This window comes from Haliaeetus albicilla, chromosome 13 (genome assembly GCF_947461875.1).
Source record: "Haliaeetus albicilla chromosome 13, bHalAlb1.1, whole genome shotgun sequence".
Lineage (NCBI taxonomy): Eukaryota > Metazoa > Chordata > Aves > Accipitriformes > Accipitridae > Haliaeetus > Haliaeetus albicilla.
The window spans coordinates 18,060,934-18,076,214 of record NC_091495.1 but is presented as its reverse complement, the minus strand read 5'-3'; the positions used below and the strand labels follow the sequence as shown (position 1 = coordinate 18,076,214).

At 40.5% G+C, this 15,281-nt stretch overlaps 1 protein-coding gene across 6 annotated transcripts in view; it reads right to left on the bottom strand.

Annotated features, from left to right (window-relative positions):
• Positions 1–15,050, bottom strand: part of SOCS5 (suppressor of cytokine signaling 5) — a 32,664-nt gene extending 17,614 nt beyond the window's left edge. For 2 of the 6 annotated variants that reach the window (XM_069800316.1, XM_069800321.1), the window contains exon 1: positions 14,873–15,050. The gene's annotated coding sequence lies outside the window, so the exon portion shown is untranslated. Of the gene's footprint in view, positions 1–345; positions 365–14,323; positions 14,466–14,559; positions 14,752–14,872 lie in introns of those variants that run through there. The other 4 variants (XM_069800320.1, XM_069800315.1, XM_069800317.1 and 1 more) reach the window with 4 other exon arrangements.
• Between the last annotated feature and the right edge of the window lie 231 nt (positions 15,051–15,281).

The window sequence follows — 15,281 nt, the reverse complement described above, 5'->3', positions numbered from 1 at the left end:
AAGCAAATACCACCACCACCTCCTCATCTTATAAATTCAGGAAGTGTGGACTTTGTGTGGAATATCTTCTGCTATCCTTATAGAAGTACAGCCAAACTTGGTCTAGTTTGGAACGCCTGAAGAAAAAAACTCTTTAGGTTCATTGTCTCAGTAGTGTTTCCAGATTTTATCTATTAAGGTTTCTAAAGAATCAGATTGAGCTTTTTTGGATGACTGTCACAGCAATCAGTACTGACCAAATGCGTATACCCTATTCATACAAAGTGATGAAGTATGGTCCCTACAACACAGAGTTACATACTAGTACGAAGGGTGGCATCCTCATTACGCTCAGCAGTAACATACCTGTTTGCACACAGGAGAAACCATCTCTGTAAAGAGTACAGGTGTTGATTGGAGTCTAGAGGTATTGGGGAGCTGATGGGACAGGAAAGAATGAGGAACGAGTCCATGGTTCTGGAGCTGATGTGTGCCAGGGCTGTCTCACAGAGATTTCCCACCTGGCTTTGTGCCATAAGACCCCCTCAACCTCCCCCCACAATTAACTTGGGACAATTCTGGTTCCCAGGCTCTCCACAGCTTACTGCAGTCCCAAGATGTACTTGAAAGAAAAATCCTGCTGAGCACGCAGAGTGCAGACAGTCTCCAGGGAATTCCACAAGGAAATGTTGCCATGTTCAGATCACAAATTTCCAAAAAGAGAATTGGCTCAATTTTGCCAGATTTTCATATAAAATTAAAATGTTACATTTCAGCCAGAGGTCACCCACTGACAAATTTCAAGTACATGTTCCAGTTCAGAGGTGCACTACAATATCTCCAAGAAGAGACTGCCATAAAAAAATGTCACAGACAATTATTCTGGTTTTTTTCCCCTCAAACAGATGAAGAATTTTGGCTGAAAGCTTTAAACAAAATTAAACTCAAGGCAAAGAAAAAGCATAAAGTACTTCAGCCCAAAAGATCAGAGTTCAGCAAAGTTATAAACAACTGAATACAGCATCTCTTAAAAATTTTCTAACACTTCCTATTATCTATGGAAGTAAGAGATGAAGAAACACCACCAATGGGAACAATGACTTGTGTGAACTCCCATTCTCACTTACTCAGCAGTGCACTTTGCTAAGAAGTTTACAGCTGCGCAACAAAATAGGACATTTTGTCAATGACATAGAACCACAACTATTCAAATTGTCCATTAAGAGTTTGCAAAATGAGGGGTGAACAGCTAGATGCTCTTGGAGTTATTTGTGTAATGGACAATGTCAGGTTCAGTGAAATGACAGGGCAGAATGATCCAGCAAACAGAAATAAAACATATAACTATCTTCCTCTCTAAAAATTCCAACTATTTGTTTACTTGTTGAAATCAGGTAACATTAACACTCTATGCCATCTTGTTTTTTCCAGAAACATTATCCAAAGGGAAATCAGAATGACCTTTGTAAGCCTCAGAGATATTACACCTAACTGGAAGACTTCACAGACTTAACCTTGTACAATGGTATACTCCATCCTAGGAGTACTAAGTGGAGGCAGCGAACAAGAAAGTGAAGTAACATGGACATAGACAGAACACAATATTCTCTTAAGTTATTACAGAAAACAGAGAGACATGTGGCAGTTTCCACATCTAGCTACTGTCACATAGTGGCCAGGAGTTCCTGATGGAAAACATGCACAGTGATCACAAGAACGAGAATTCCAAATTTTCATTTGTAGATGAAAACTAAGACATTTTCTTGATATGATGATTAGCCACAGCTTGAGCACCCCCCAAAACCATTAGATAAAGCTGAAGGGTCTAAGCTCCTGCTTAAAAGTCTCACAGTAAGCAGGAGCTAAAGTCCACAAGGACCAGATAAGACCCCGCAAAGAGTTTGAAGAGGGGAAAACCCCCAACTCAACAGTAAGGAAACATAATGACCAGGAGAGGTTTTTCTTCACCCTTCTCTCTTCCAAGCAGTCCTGGATATTCTATATAACCTCAAATCATATATAAATAAAACCAGAAACAGCCATGGCTGCTAACTCTTTACATCCTGTTACCATTGCTCAACTTCCACTACGGGCAATTTAAAGCTATTTGAAGTTATCACAAGAAGAGCACTACACACAGCCAGCCTAAAATTGGAATACCTTTGACTATAGCTACACCTGGTCCAAAGTGATACCTTTGTCTAAATACTCGTTGGTTGTTGTTGTGGGTTTTTTTAGTTTGTTTGTTTTCTAGAATTTTGGAAGGGATCTACAATGATAATCTAGTCCAACTGCCTGACCAATTCACGGCAGACCAAAAGTTAAAGCATGTTATTAAAGGCACTGTCCAAATGCCTCTTAAATACTGACAAGCTTGGGGCATCAACCACCTCCCTAGGAAGCCTGTTCCAGTGTTTGACCACCCTCTCAGTAAAGAAATGCTTCCTAATGTCCAGTCTCAACCTCCCCTGGCACACCTTTGAACCATCCCCACCCATCCTATCACTGGATCCCAGGGAGAAGAGCTCAGCACCTCCCTTTCCACTTCCCCTCTTCGGGAAGCTGTAGAGAGCAATGAGGTCACCCCTCAGCCTCCTTTTCTCCAAACTAGACAAGCCCAAAGTCCTTAGCCGCTACTCATAGGACAAAGCTTTCACCAGCTTTGTTGCCCTCCTCTGGACGCATTCAAGGACTTTAACCTGTTCCTACAACAGACTTCCCCCACAACAGATTTCTGTAGTCATATGTCCTTTCTACCTGATGAGAGGGGAAAAAGATGCAAAAGCAGCAGTAATTCTTTTAACAGCGCTACCTGTTGGCACTACATTACAGCCCAGGGATCACACACAAGCTTGGTATCACCACCACCAGTGGTTGTGCTACTACTGACACGCTGCAAGCTTCAGCTCTGCAGGCTCCATGCACACAGAGACTGATTTTACCTCTTTCTCCTCCCTCACTACATGATACACTCCTTTGCTGCTGCTCCTCACCAAGGAGGCTCAAGTCTATCTTCTTTCTGTGCACTCCCATACAACAACCAAAGTACATGAATACACATCTTACTCCTATATACTTAATTCCTGCACATATAGGATAGGTATGCTTGCAAAGCCTTTTGAGTAGCAATTTTCTACATGCATTTATTTGAGCCCCAGGCTCAGCTCCTGCATAGAGGCATTTAACTACCTATGCTGCCTCAAATGTTGAAGTACAATCACTTTCCATTAGAGCTAAATACATGGTTCAACTCCAAAACCAGTAAAAAGATTATAAAATAAAATACACATGCCAAGCTAAATGAGTAGGAAACAAGGATTGGAAGCACTGGATTCATCTACGTTTAAGGGATTTGCAAATAGTACTGTATCAGTAGGCCTACCTAGTAAGATTTTGTAACAGAGAGGTAGCTTTGTACATTGACATTCTTTTCCTGATTTGGCTTCCATCACTGTCCCAAATCAAAGATCAGAATTTTTGCCAACATAGCTGTATCTGTAACACCACCATAACTCCTGCTATGCACAAACCATGAGGGTTTCTGACAGCACAGTAATGACAGCTAAGATCAAGACTACTTTTCCATTCCAATTACAAACCCAGCTACGTTTGCAAAGTGTTTCCCTTTAAAGCATTCCTTATAGCGGTACTATGGTGTTTTTATAAAAGAAAAGCACATACTGAGCATTTGGAAAATATACAGTGATTAATGAAACCACAGAACTAAAATATCCTTCAGAAGAGAGGCATCAGCTGGATACTATCACACACTATTGAACGACTAAAGTACGTCATCCAGCTGCCACAGAGTGCCACTGTTGCCTCCTGAGCCCCTCCAGGACACTAAAGGAATGTACATAAACTAGCAAGGCAGAAGAGAAGAAATTCTGTTAGGTATGTCATCCGTGATGTCAGCATATTCGTAAATCAACAACTGGTAACTTGCTGTCCTCTCTAACCCAGAATAACTTGAAAAAAGACAGGGTACCATGCTTTAGAGATGACAAGCTCACTTGTTGGCAGGAAGCTTGGAGGTAGTAGGCTTTAAAAACACTTCAACATCAACTTGTTTCTAAGAGTGAAAATTACAATACTTCCACAAAATTGCTATCTATTTTACAAGTAAGCTGTACTCCAATAACTTTCTCACTAAATTAAATCAGTTTTTTACTTCCTTGAGCAACAGCTCACAGAAAATCTACAAATTACCTAGGTAACAGAGTTTTGAAAACCTTACTAGCACCTACTCCTATGTTTGCCTTTGGCAGAAAAAAGCTTTTGACTCATTTTTGTGTTCAGTTAATCCACAGTAACATTCCTCATAGAAAGACTGCTGGAAAAACTCAACTTGCTGGAAACAGTAACTATAATTACTGACCCTCTTCAAGTTAGCCAAAATTAAATTGCAAAGTAGATTTTTTGGCATTAGAACTATAACTTAATGGTACAAAGAAAAGCAAGTCTGTGAGTAACAGAAGAAACGAAGCCCAACATTTGTGAGAACTCAGAAAATTATATATAAGCAGTGAGTTTGCAGGAAAAAATTGAGAACAGACCCTGAATAAGACTAGCCTCCTTCTAGATTTGTACTGCATAACAAAAAGGGCAAAACTATTTCTTTGCACATCTTTGCTGTATCAAACTTTCATCAAACAAAGCATTAATATTAAAAAGGAGGAATATAATCATATAAAATTTAATAGTAATGAACAAAATTGTAAACCACAGCTGTATGGCATTTTATCTCCTTACTTAACAATATTCTCTTTTCTCCACAATTTTCAGGTTTATTTTACTCACTGCTCTCTGGGATTATGAGAAAAGAAAAAAAAAATCTTAGTGCCTCTATATTTCTCAGGAAAACAGAAAACACCATTGCAGGTGTCCCATTAAAAAACTTGTGTGAAATTATACCATGCCTCTGTCAATGAAACTGGCAAATCAAGATTCTTCTCAGTTACTACAGGCTTCAAAGCAAGTAGAGGGATGACATATTCCTCAACTATGCATAGATATACTATTAGTATGACATGTTAACTTTACTAGTATTGAGATGATTGGCTTATCACAGTACAAAATTGATTCATCTCTTGTATCTGAGTTTAAAAAAACATGATAGAATTCATGGGCTATGTAGATCTTTTGCAGTCTTTTTTTCTACTGCTACACAGTCAAAATAAGGGAATTATTTGCATGACAGAAACAAAACATGATTTTATAACATAACTTTGAGCCTATAAGCAAGAACTTACAGACTAAGAACAAAGTCATTTATATCTTAAGAACCATTTACAAAATAGGTATAACTGCAAATCTTCACCTTATCTCTTGTCATCTTTGATGCTCAGGAAGAGTATTTTCTACCCAAATAAACCAACTATATTGCTGAAAACAGCTGTAAAGTTCCTCTGGAGCTCACTACCAACAAGGATTTCCAAATATCACTTAAATATAGATAGCCTCAAAACGACAACTGGTGATACATTACTATGCTAATTTTTTCCGTTCTTAAAATTCTGATCAATACTAGTTGCAAAAAAAGCCAAACAGCACTCACCAAAAAAATACAACATTGATCAATAAATGTGGGGAAGGGACGAACCAAACAACACACAAAAGCAGGGAGATTTCAAATTTTCAGACCACTTAAGAGTTAGCCCCTAGAAGCTGGCTTCCAGACCTAGTCCTGGAAACAAGTATAAGTTTAATCAATAAAAACTCAGCTTTCCCTGAATTATATACATTTCTATGGTCTACAGTAGAATAAAATGTTTTTTCCAAAGCCACACACCATATGGAATCTAAGTCCAAACCTTAATCTAAAATACAAGATGACTACTACTTTTTCAGACACAAATTACTCTACTGGTCTGGACCTTAAGGCCCCTAACCTCGTTTATTCTGTTCACAACTGTTAGACAAATGTCAAAATAGAAAACTTGTTCAATGCAGTGGTCATCAGTCATCCACTCATCCCCATAAGCAACTCTAAGCTATAGATGAGTGTAATTACTTGATAGTTTTGAATTTTAGTTACATTCCTTCTGACAAAAACACTGAAAATCCTTTAACAGATGCTTCACTCCCAAAGGAGAACAAAACCATGTCTTATGCATATAAGGACTAACAGTTCTACCAACAAAAATGCTAAATCCTCTAACAGATGCTTCAGACCCCAAGGAATTTGAGAACAAAACCATATCATCTGCACATGAGAGTTGACACTGGTCAGCCCAGGCTCTTGAGACAAAGCAGTTTTCTCACTTCTTATAGCACAACTGTTTCAGCATATATATAAAAATCAAACCTTCTGCCAGATTTCTAGATTTTCTCTTTTTAGTTCCAGTAAAGGGAAACAATAGATCAGCAGGTCAATCTGAAATAATCCTTATATTTAATCAACTAAATTTTGCTAGGATACAATTCAATGGGCAATAAAGATACCTCTATAATATAGACTACCATGTGGATTTACTGAACTTGCAAACATTTTAATTAAGATATGAAAGCACCATAGAAGACCATAAGAGAAGTTATTCTGGAATTGTCATACTGAAGGACTAATTGCTAAGTTATCTTTACAAGAACAAAAAAGAATTTTTATCCTCAAAGTGAGTAAGTGAATAGGAATTAGAAAATCAGTAATTCTACAATTTTACCAGGGCACAATACATTAAGCAGATTTTCTTCAAAAGTCCATTTTAAACATTCTCTTCTCAATATAACTACGTCATCAAAAGAAACCAACAATCACAATGTCATAATCCAAGATGGGACAGAATTTTGTTAATTGCCAAACCAGGCTATAAGCTAATAATGTCAGCAAATACTAACAGACAGACAATGCACTCCTGAAATACAGTAATGGGATGTAACATAAGAATAGCCCTGACCATCAAAAGGTAGACCTAGTAAAAAACCTGTCTGGCCAACACATGCTGCTCAGCAAAGAATACAAGAACAGGCAAACTACTTATTAACACATCCCTGATATCCTCTCCTAGAGTCAGTACTTCGCAGTTCAGGGCCTTAAACCCAGAGGTAGTACCTTTGCATTTTCTAAGATTATATTAAGAGAAATTTTAATCTCATAATTTTAACCTCAATTATTACATATGATTTGTCTTACATCTAGAAGAACCAGAGGTCCTGTTGTCAAATTTCTTGCTTCCATAAATAAGGCGTCCAGATCTTAAGGACAATAATTATTAGGAACTTCTTCAGTAGATAAACCACATACGTTTTTAAAGATAAAGCTGGTCTGATACTGAAACTTTAAATCCAATTTATATCCAAATCTACCCAGCATTGTGACAATTTCCATTAAGGCCTTGACTTACTATTAATAAATAAACAAATAAATAAAAATAGAGCAAAATAAAAGCAGATCATGTCTGTTGCCAAATTTTAAAAGAATGTCAATGGTCCAAATGAGTTAAGCCACTGGCTAGAACTTCCAGAAATACCCAGTGAGATCTTGGCAGCAGAAACTTTACTCATTGGACTCAAGAGGCTTTTCTTACATTAAGAGTGTGGCTGGATGAGAGAGACTTAAGAGAGAACAAGTCACTGCAGTCTGTAGGGACAACACAACACCATCACCCCTCTACACCATAGCCCACTCTCTTAGGCCAATGCTGACTTTCAGAGTTGGTCTCCCTAGCAAGCTGGTCTCCCTCAACAAGCCATTAGCAACTAACCTAGAAGAGAAAAGAAAGGAGAACATCATGGATTAAACAAACTGGTTCAATTAAAAAAACTGAGAAACTGTGCCAGAGAATCTGGGGACGCCCAAGTGCATAATAACGTAGGTACAATTTAGGATACGTCAGACAGAAGCTTTATTAACTACAGTGACAGTGAAAGAACATTGACAGCATCTCTCCTGGTTCTCTGCCAAGTGATCATAGAGACCCAAACTATATAGTATTTCATAAAAAGGAAAAAGGTGAGGAAAAACAATCCTTTCAATATTAACAAAGCCAGGTACCCATCCCTGGAAGGGATGGATTCCTTATAGTCCCTTGCTAAACAGCCACAATCCTAAGGAGGACTCAAGCAGTAAATAACATGACAATATGGAGAGATGGTTCTTGGAGTGGCAATAGGAGTTGCACACCCACTAGGTATTATGCTAGCTCAGAAGTGGGGAGTTGGAAACAATCACAGACTGCTAGCTTTTAGTTGAAAGGAATGTTCTTTTAGTAAAGATAACCTCTTAGCCAGACCTCTCAATCTAAGTATTAATAATTTTACCACCATAACCATTTGGCAGCTTAAAAATGCACAGTTATTTTCCTCTTCCAAGCCATCAGTAAGACCAATGAATGAGAAATGAGACCTACTAAATCTAAAATACTGCAAGACACAAGTGAATAGAAATTTTAACTTATTGAGCAAATTTTAAATAAAAAATGTGTTTTGATAAAGTTGCTGGTTTAACTATTCATCCAGCACATCTGAAGTAATAAACTACAAACCAATTTTAAAATGCTATTTGTATATTTAATTGAATTCCACTTTCTATCCAAGTGAGGTTTAACATATGTTTAAAAAAAAGTACGTAATTCACCATTCCCCAACAGAAACGTGAAAATTAAAGATCTAAGGAAACAAAGCATCAACTAAGCAATATAAGTGTTTAACCAAATCTATCACACAAAGATTCCAGTCCACAGAGGATTAAAGATAATTCGCAGCCTAGAATTAATTCACTTTATCCATATGCTACTTCAAAAGAATAAGAGACCTCTTATTGCACTAGTGGAATGATTAAAATACTTCCTTCTTCACAGAGGCCAAATGTAAAAGCTCTCCAGAAACAAAATTTAGTAATGGGTACTTTTTCCATAAGCAAGTCAGTCAGTAAATCAGACTCTGCTGCACAGGCCTTACTGCAAAACCAAAACCTAAGGTACAGAGGCAGAGTATATAGTTAGATATAAAAGCAGATGTACCTAAGCAGACAGAATTCATGGTATCAGAAGTTAGAGACATCTTGGAGATGGAAGTCTGGTGTTCAAGTTCTTTTCAGGAAACAGGGTACTTGCAGGTCTGCCCTATTAAACACGTTCATCCTTACCTAGCCAAGTGCCATGAACAAAATTAAGTCAAAGTGGCATAAGCAATTACTACAACCTAAGTTCTTATTATTAAAGGCCAAACATTCTAAGAGATTATCTTGATGGGTTTTTGTCACAGTCTTGACCAAACCTAATTCATTCAACTGCAGTCCTTGAGTCTCTACTAGCCTAACAGAAATATGTAAAAGGTGCTAAATCCCAGACCTTTTTATCCCAGAATCACAATTTTTAGTCCTTATGATTGACATTTGGGCCTTGAGCAATGAGGCCCAAATGATTTCATCTGGGAGCCAGGCTGACTGTTGAATTACTATCAGAATTCATTCTGCTAAAAAGGAACAAAAATGTTATCAGATTTAGTATTGCAAAAAAACTATTTTCAATTGCTTCTACTGTACTTAAATTTTTAAACAATCTTTCAAATTTCACCTCTGTAAATATACTCCAATCAGAAAGCACTTCCAAACACTGTAAAAGCTTCTGCCTGTAAGAGACTGGTGTTCGCCATAAGTATTGTAATAAAACAATATTCTAAGAATGCTCCATGCATCTTCAACAATGAGAATATTTATTAAAAAAACCCTGAGTTTACAAAGAGACATTATGCACTGCACTGAAATTGTTCTTATTCTGTTGCAGCAAAAAGAAAAGCAAATTCCTGCCCCCTTTGATTCTTTAACTACTGTAGAGACCCAAACTTTCACAAGAAAGGACTACTGGTTTAAATACTTCAGCTGACAACACAGTACATAATCAAGTAGGATCCAGCTAGCCAGGAACACACCATATATGGCCACATAAAGAAAATACTTCAGAGTCCTCAAGAAGTATTACTTATCTGGGCAGCCTCCATCTCCCCCTCCTTCTTATCCCCATCCTTCAAAGACAGGCTTTAAATGTTTTGCAGCTGTCCAACATTAAGGCTGAAGAATTCAACAACCATGGCCATGTAAAAGCACAGGGTGAAAATCAACTACCATATTATCCAGGCATTCAGGACCAGTTACAGATCCAGAATAGCAAACTTCTTTAACAAAATCTGTATAAGGTCCCAAGAGCAGATAAACCTGTAAAATTATTCTTCCTTCCTTACAGATAATTTGTCAAAGGAGTTTCTACCATATAAACTAGTGCAGACTATGCATAACTACATTGAGTTTTAGCCAGCCTCTCTCACAACCAAAAATACCAACCACCACCACTGCACACATTTTCTTACTGAGATTTTCAGGTCTGCATAATCTTATAACCATGAAGTTTGTAAGCCATTTCATATTTCCTGAAACTAAACTGCACATTAGATGATTCACCAATTAGTGTATTCATGAAGCTTTAAAAAGCAATCAAAATTTCATTTTTGTTGAAAAATTTAACAGAGATGTCCAGCTGTATGCTTGGAGAGAGCATGTGGGCTTTTCTCCTTTATTTAACTTAACTAACAGCTACGTTAGCTGGTGAAAAATATTCAGTGTGTCAGAGTTAATTTATAGAGCTGACAAAGTATAAGGGCTCCAGAAGGTATAGCATACATTTACTACATTTTAAATACAATATTTTAACTAGATATAGCTCAAAGATTAAATAAGTGGTCCAACAACCAAACCACACAAATACATATCATTTCAGGGCACTTCTTATTTAATGGAGCAATTGCAAGTTTGTTTCAAACTAATGCATAGGTTAACAGCATCAGAAAAGTTGATAATCCTTCTGACCTCAAACCCCATAAATCAAAATGCATTTTTTAAACTAGGTAGACATCTTTCAAAGACGGCAGGCATCTCAACACAGTGCAGGCCATGATCAGATGGAGCGGAGGCACTGCATATTGCTCAACACAACCAGACCTTGTGGCCTTAATGACACTTCTGGGCATAAATACCACAACGTAATACTAAGTTCTAATTTCCCCTTAAGGTTGAAGAAACTACCAAGCATAGCTCTTAGGGAAACAAGAGGCAAGGAAACCAGCCTAAAATAGACAGCTACTCAGCTAGCTAGCCTATTCCAATATCTTGGAATAGGAATCAATATTTTAGGAGTTTATGGTGAAGCCTTTACATCAAGAGTTCTTTCTTTCATTCTACAGTCATGAATATACATTTTAGTGAAGAAAAAGTTATCCTGTTTAGATTTTATGTTTGTTTTCACTATTTGTAGCAGTAATGAAACATCACCACTTTAAATCTTAAGAATAGATAAACCTACTGTATGAAAGTTACATGGAGTTATCTGAATCCCATGAAGTACCTACCAAAAATTGAGCTATTTAGCGACAGGCTATCACGGGACAACGTGGTTTACAACTATTAACAGCAATCATCACTATCCTTTCATTAGCCTAAAGTACATCTCTTACTTAACTTTAAGCATAATGAATGAGACCAGGAAAATGCATGTTATACCATCTTGGGTTATTAGTCCATCAGGGAAACACATGAATTGCCACATCAAATTCAACGAACAGTCATCTCTCTAGAACCTTGCTGCAGAATGACAGGTTTCACATGTTTCAAAGAAGATAAAAAAAAAACCCTTTCTTAATAGAACACTGTTGATTTCTAATCCCTCCCATCTGCTCTCTCTTTCTTAGATGTATCTGCCATCATTAAAAGAGGAAGAGAAATTCTAGATACTCCTCCAAGAACTAACCCAGCCATTTTTCCAATGCTCTCATACATATGAAGTCATGTCAAGCTATTGCATGCTACCCAGCTGTCTGAATTCACTAGTTGGTTGTATTGTTAAAGCAATTCTGAAACCAGAGTAGATGCAAGACATTCAGATCAACTGGAAAATCAGAATAGATTTCAGCAGTTCAGTCCATCAGGTCTCAAAATTGTTTTGTTTTCTCTTTTTTGTAGTTTGCTTTGGAATGACAAAGAATACACCATAAAAGTATAGCCAATTCACTCTACCATAGTTATTATTGTACAAAACCCACAAAAAGACAGAATTAAATCTGTTCTGACAGACACCCTCTTGCTAAGGCTATTGCTTTGATACCAGGTCCACTTGAATATCTTGGTTTACAGAGTGACAACTGAGTGAATTAGGAGGTGGTTAACTTGGAAACTTGCCTTCTTTCAATACCTCACTATAGCAACCTCATCAGCTGGGGATATTCAAGGTAACAGGGGTTATGTTGAGGCTGGAGGCTGAAGGCTGCATGACATCTTCAGCAGGAAGCTTTTAATGGCAGAAACCTGCATAACACAAGATCTTGAGATGTGTGAACCACACCTCAAGGTTTCTATGGATGTAACAGTTTCACTACAAAATTGCCCTAATGTCATCTGTGTGCACAGTGGCACATGACAGATTTGAACTCAGAAGAAAAGTTATGAGATCTAAGTGAGTAAGGCAAACAGCATTTGGCAGCTATGATGTACTCCATGGTCATTACCTAGTGACACAACCCCAACTTCCCTTCCTGAAATGGACTTACGAAAGGACATTCCATCCTCCTCAATAATTTGTTGGACTCAAAACTTCCGGCACCCATAAATTACAATCTCCATGTTGCACAAATACACTCTGTGAGGTGGAATGGGACTAAAAAGTCTCTTTTGTAAGAGTACCGTATCTTGGAGTAACATCCATAAACTGAAGTTAACCAGGTTTACATGAAAGGAAATTAGGAATTACACCCTCATAGAAATTGACAAAATTATTAAAGTGAAACTACTCTAAAGCTACATTTTAAATGATAATACACTTAAAACATAGTAAAATATTTACTGTGGTACTTGCAACCACAGAAGGATCCTTCTTCCATTCACCCAGAAGGAAAAAAAAAAAAAGCTATTGCTCATCTCTAAGGGAATTTTAAGTTTAAAAAATAATTACACAAAAGATGCTAAGATAAAGAAAAACTCAAGAAAACAGAACACTCAAATGTATTTGAAGTATTTAGTCATGAAAATGCAGTTTAGTTTTCTGCACAACGTTTTAAAGCCAGGAAAAAACCTCTCAAAATTTTCACTCATCTTGATATCCAATGCACTTACTTAGTTCACCTGTATTCTGAAAGAGGCAGATCAATTTAAAATTATATGCAGTCAACTTCCATGCAAATTTATGGAACATATTTAGGTTTAAGTAAGGTTATATAAATGCAAGCTTCAGTATTACTTTCCATTCATATCATCTCCCTGCAAATAGTTCACTTGGGCCACATCTATCCCCAAAATATTTTCTTGTTATAGGAATATACTGCACCAACAAAAGCATTCTTGAAGTTCTTGCAATTTATGTGAAAAAAGCCATACCTCTACCAAACTCACAAACCATACTGTAATTAGCTTCAGTGGAAAAGCGCTGTATTTGTCGTAAGAGGGTTTGTGTGGCATGGTCAGGGATCACACTTCAAATGATGGGATATGGTACCCTATATGATGATTAACCTAAAATTTATAGCTTACAATCATAGAAACATTGCAGAAAACTTCAACAAGCTTTAGAGGAGACAGGAGAGAAAAAAAAAAAAGCATTCTGTAAGTATTCAGGGAATGGAAGTGTAACTATTGTACATGCTGTGTTCATAAGAATAAATGATCAGATGACACACAAACCCGACGAAACAAACATATCAGAGACAGAAATGTATTCCACGGGATTAAGCTATTGTGATTCAGTACAAGTATTGAATTACAAATTTAACAGCAGCAGAAATAACACGATTTACTGCTTCTACGATTCCAAGAAACCATTCATAACTTTGAGTTAGATGCATATAAAGACGAGTTCCAAACTTTTATGAGTGTTCATAAGGGAAACAGCCTGATGTTTAACGTACCACCCTCCACAGAGGGGTTAACAGTAGGTTGTGTGCCCTGAAGACTCCTTAATGGCAATCTTGCAAGGGTGATTTCCATAAGGACAAACGTGCGCGCAAACTCAACTACAGAAGACCGCCAACCAAACCCCCCTGCTCCTGCACCAGCTTCAAAATTACCCTGCAAGCCCCAGAGGAGCAGCAGCCCGGCGCTGCCGTCCCGCCAGCTGCCCGACACGGGGCACCCCCGACCGACCGCCTCGGGGTGTTGGTACCGGATTCGGGCTGGGGCAGGTTTAACCCCCTGCCCCCCGGGCTTCGCTGCAGACCCCGGCCCCGCCTCTCTCGGGAGGGTGGCCGGGACAGAGCGGAGCTGCGCGTCCGTCCCCCTGCCCGGGGCGGCCTTCTCCCCCGCGGGCACCCCGCCGCGCCCCGGCCCGGCCGAGCCCCGCGGCGGCAGTCGGCAGCCGAGCCCTCCCCCTACCTCTCGCCCGGCCCCGTCCCTTCCCCCGGCTCCCTCGGGCGCTGGCTGCCCGCGGCCTGGAGACGGCGGCAGCTCCCCGCCTCCTTCACGGAGCCGCGGCCTCAGCGGGCAGCAGCGGGGCCGGGGCCGGGGCCGGGGCGGGGGGCCGCGGTGGGGAGCGGCCGCCTCTGGCCGCCGGGGGGCGAGCGGCGCAGGTCCCGTCCGCCGAGCCTGAGCCCCGACCGGGAAGCACCTACCGCTACACCGCGGTGGGGACAGCGACGCCTCAGCGCCGTCCCGGCGGCCCCAACGGCCGCAGCATCCTGCGCCACCCCGCCCGGGCCCGCCGCCTGCCACTCGGCGCGCACGAAGCGAGGCGGTGAAGCCCCCTCCCCGGCCCCCCTCCGCCGACTGGAAAATAGTTCCCCGGGCCCTGGAGCGGAGAGAGCGGGAGCGACACCTTGCTAGCCAATGAGAGCAGGCCTTGGCCCTCCGCGGCGCCAATGGGAGCGGCAGGCTGGCTGAGGCGGGGCATCGCCCAGCCTACCGGGCCGCAGCGTTCGGACTGACCCGCTAAGGATGTCTCCGGAGGGATCCTCATTGACGACCATCTTGGAGTCGGGCACCATGCCCAATCTGGGAAGGGTCTCGCCGGCGGCCATTTTGGGTTCGGGCGAGGGTCGCGGGAGGGCCGGGTTCACGTGGTGGGGGCCGACGGGAGGAAGCGGCAGGGGAGGAAGCGGCGGGTCGGCGCGGTTGGGCTCCGCGGTGGCGGGTGGGAATGGCCACGGTTGTCTCGCAGCACGCAGAAGCTGAAGGCGGGTCGAAAGTCACCCACGACCCTCGGCGTCAGAATAGGAACGGCGGTGGCCGCCGCCCGGCGCTTCTCCCCGGAGCGGAGGCGGAGCGGCTCCCCGTGGGGGCCGGTTACGACGTGCCCGGCCGCCCTGGCGTTGCGGGACAGCCCATGCGCACCCCG